We start from the raw sequence: 3,503 nt of genomic DNA, 5'->3' as shown, positions 1-3,503 counted from the left end.
AGACACCAGTCAGTGTACAGATATCTCCCTGAGAGAGTGAGGGAGGGGAGTGAGAGACACCAGTCAGTGTACAGATATCTCCCTGAGAGAGAGAGAGGACTGAGAGACACCAGTCAGTGTACAGATATTTCCCTGAGAGAGAGAGAGGGGACAGAGAGATACCAGTCAGTGTACAGATATCTCCCTGAGAGAGAGAGGGGTCTGAGAGACACCAGTCAGTGTACAGATATCTCCCTGAGAGAGAGTGGGGACAGAGAGACACCAGTCAGTGTACAGATATCCACCCTGAGAGGGAGAGAGGGACTGAGAGACACCAGTCAGTGTACAGATATCTCCCTGAGAGAGAGAGAGGGGACAGGAGACACCAGTCAGTGTACAGATATCTCCCTGAGAGAGAGAGAGGGACTGAGAGACACCAGTCAGTGTACAGATATCTCCCTGAGAGAGGGAGAGGGGGGACTGAGAGATACCAGTCAGTGTACAGATATCTCCCTGAGAGAGAGAGAGAGGGGACTGAGAGACACCAGTCAGTGTACAGATATCTCCCTGAGAGAGAAAGGAGACTGAGAGACACCAGTCAGTGTACAGATATCTCCCTGAGAGAGAGAGAGAGAGAGGGGACTGAGAAACACCAGTCAGTGTACAGATATCTCCCTGAGAGAGTGAGAGAGGGGACTGAGAACACCAGTCAGTGTACAGATATCTCCCTGAGAGACAGGGACTGAGAGACACCAGTCAGTGTACAGATATCTCCCTGAGAGAGAGAGAGAAGGGACTGAGAGACACCAGTCAGTGTACAGATATCTCCCTGAGAGAGAGGGACTGAGAGACACCATTCAGTGTACAGATATCACCCTGAGAGGGAGAGAGGGGACTGAGAGTCACCAGTCAGTGTACAGATATCTCCCTGAGAGAGAGGAGAGAGAGAGAGGGGACTGAGAGACACCAGTCAGTGTACAGATATCTCCCTGAGAGAGAGAGGGGACTGAGAGACACCAGTCAGTGTACAGATATCTCCCTGAGAGAGAGAGAGGGGGGACTGAGAGACACCAGTCAGTGTACAGATATCTCCCTGAGAGAGAGAGAGGGGACTGAGAGACACCAGTCAGTGTACAGATATCTCCCTGAGAGAGGGAGAGGGGGGACTGAGAGACACCAGTCAGTGTACAGATATCTCCCTGAGAGAGAGAGAGAGGGGACCTGAGAGACACCAGTCAGTGTACAGATATCTCCCTGAGAGAGAGAGAGAGAGAGGGGACTGAGAGACACCAGTCAGTGTACAGATATCTCCCTGAGAGAGAAAGGAGACTGAGAGACACCAGTCAGTGTACAGATATCTCCCTGAGAGAGAGAGAGAGAGAGAGGGGACTGAGAAACACCAGTCAGTGTACAGATATCTCCCTGAGAGAGTGAGAGAGTGGACTGAGAAACACCAGTCAGTGTACAGATATCTCCCTGAGAGACAGGGGACTGAGAGACACCAGTCAGTGTACAGATATCTCCCTGAGAGAGAGAGAGAAGGGACTGAGAGACACCAGTCAGTGTACAGATATCTCCCTGAGAGAGAGGGGACTGAGAGACACCATTCAGTGTACAGATATCACCCTGAGAGGGAGAGAGGGACTGAGAGTCACCAGTCAGTGTACAGATATCTCCCTGAGAGAGAGAGAGAGAGAGAGGGGACTGAGAGACACCGGTCAGTGTACAGATATCTCCCTGAGAGAGAGAGGGGACTGAGAGGACACCAGTCAGTGTACAGATATCTCCCTGAGAGAGAGAGAGGGGGACTGAGAGACACCAGTCAGTGTACAGATATCTCCCTGAGAGAGAGAGACAGAGGGGACTGAGAGACACCAGTCAGTGTACAGATATCTCCCTGAGATAGAGAGAAGGGACTGAGAGAGAGAGACACTGTCAGTCAGGATCATGGTAAACCAAGCGCGATGGATTGGGAAATCTCCCCACAAACCACTGATGAACACCCCCCTCCCTGCCCCCCGAACGTGGGAAGGGAAAAAGTGTGGTGTTGAGGGGAGGAGGGTGGGGGGTTCAGTCAGGGCAAACCTGCATGTGGGACAGAACACGATCCCATCCCGAGGGGCAGCGCTGCACCCCACTCCTCTCCCCCATCCCTGTTCCCTACCTCCCACCCCTCAGTCTTTCCCCCCACCCACCCCCTCCCTCCCTCCCTGTTCATATTTCTGCCCACTCCCCTGTCAATTTTGGAACTGGACCCCCTGGAACATCAGACACCCCCACCCCTCAGATACCTCCTGAAGGTGTCAAACTTCGACACAATCCACCCCCAGGGCGCGGGTCTCCCCTGGCTGGGCCTGGTGTTTATTACCCCCGTCCCTAGTTGCCCCCCCTCCCCCCCTTGAGAGTGTGGGGGTGAGCTGCCCCCCTGAACCATGTGCTGTAGGGTAGACCCACAGTGTCCCTGAGGGAGGGAATCTGACCCAGGAAAGGAACGGAGAGTGAGGGGCTCGGAGGGGAACTTGCAGAGGGGTGGGGGGGGGTGTCCCTCTGACAGTGCCCACTCCCTCAGCACTGACCCTCCGACAGACCCACTCCCTCAGCACTGACCCTCCGACAGGGCCCACTCCCTCAGCACTGACCCTCCGACAGGGCCCACTCCCTCAGCACTGACCCTCCGACAGTGCCCACTCCGTCAGCACTGACCCTCCGACAGGGCCCACTCCCTCAGCACTGACCCTCTGACAGTGCCCACTCCGTCAGCACTGACCCTCCGACAGGGCCCACTCCCTCAGCACTGACCCTCTGACAGTGCCCACTCCGTCAGCACTGACCCTCCGACAGGGCCCACTCCTCAGCACTGACCCTCTGACAGTGCCCACTCCGTCAGCACTGACCCTCCGACAGGGCCCACTCCCTCAGCACTGACCCTCCGACAGTGCCCACTCCCTCAGCACTGACCCTCTGACAGTGCCCACTCCGTCAGCACTGACCCTCCGACAGGGCCCACTCCCTCAGCACTGACCCTCTGACAGTGCCCACTCCGTCAGCACTGACCCTCCGACAGGGCCCACTCCCTCAGCACTGACCCTCCGACAGTGCCCACTCCGTCAGCACTGACCCTCCGACAGGGCCCACTCCCTCAGCACTGACCCTCCGACAGGGCCCACTCCCTCAGCACTGACCCTCCGGCAGTGCCCACTCCCTCAGCACTGACACTCTGACAGTGCCCACTCACTCAGCACTGACCCTCCGACAGTGCCCACTCCCTCAGCACTGACCCTCCGACAGTGCCCTCTCCCTCAGCACTGACCCTCCGACAGTGCCCACTCCCTCAGCACGGACCTCGGAATGTGGTGTTGTTTGTCCCAGTTTGACTCGGATGGAGATGGGCTGATTTCCACGGCTGAGTTGGAGGGTGCCATTAATCAGCTTCTTGGAGAGAAAGTTCAGAAGAGAGATATCGAGGATATGCTGAGGGACATCGATCTGAACGGGGAGGACGCGTCGATTTTGATGGTGAGTAA

General features: G+C 56.4%; 1 long non-coding RNA gene across 1 annotated transcript in view; it reads left to right on the top strand.

The window, feature by feature from the left end:
• The first annotated feature begins 2,891 nt into the window (after window positions 1-2,891).
• LOC148138274 (uncharacterized) overlaps window positions 2,892-3,503 on the top strand; it is a 2,259-nt gene continuing 1,647 nt past the window's right edge. The window contains exon 1 of the long non-coding RNA XR_015753955.1: window positions 2,892-3,495. This is a non-coding gene — a long non-coding RNA (uncharacterized LOC148138274). The remainder of the gene's footprint in view (window positions 3,496-3,503) is intronic.

The sequence above is a fragment of the Chiloscyllium plagiosum genome, unplaced genomic scaffold (genome assembly GCF_037043375.1).
Source record: "Chiloscyllium plagiosum isolate Xiang-an unplaced genomic scaffold, Cpla_swu_hap1 HiC_scaffold_40, whole genome shotgun sequence".
Classification (NCBI taxonomy): Eukaryota; Metazoa; Chordata; class Chondrichthyes; order Orectolobiformes; family Hemiscylliidae; genus Chiloscyllium; species Chiloscyllium plagiosum.
The sequence above is the reverse complement of the archived record's forward strand: the minus strand, read 5'-3'. Positions and strand labels throughout refer to the sequence as shown.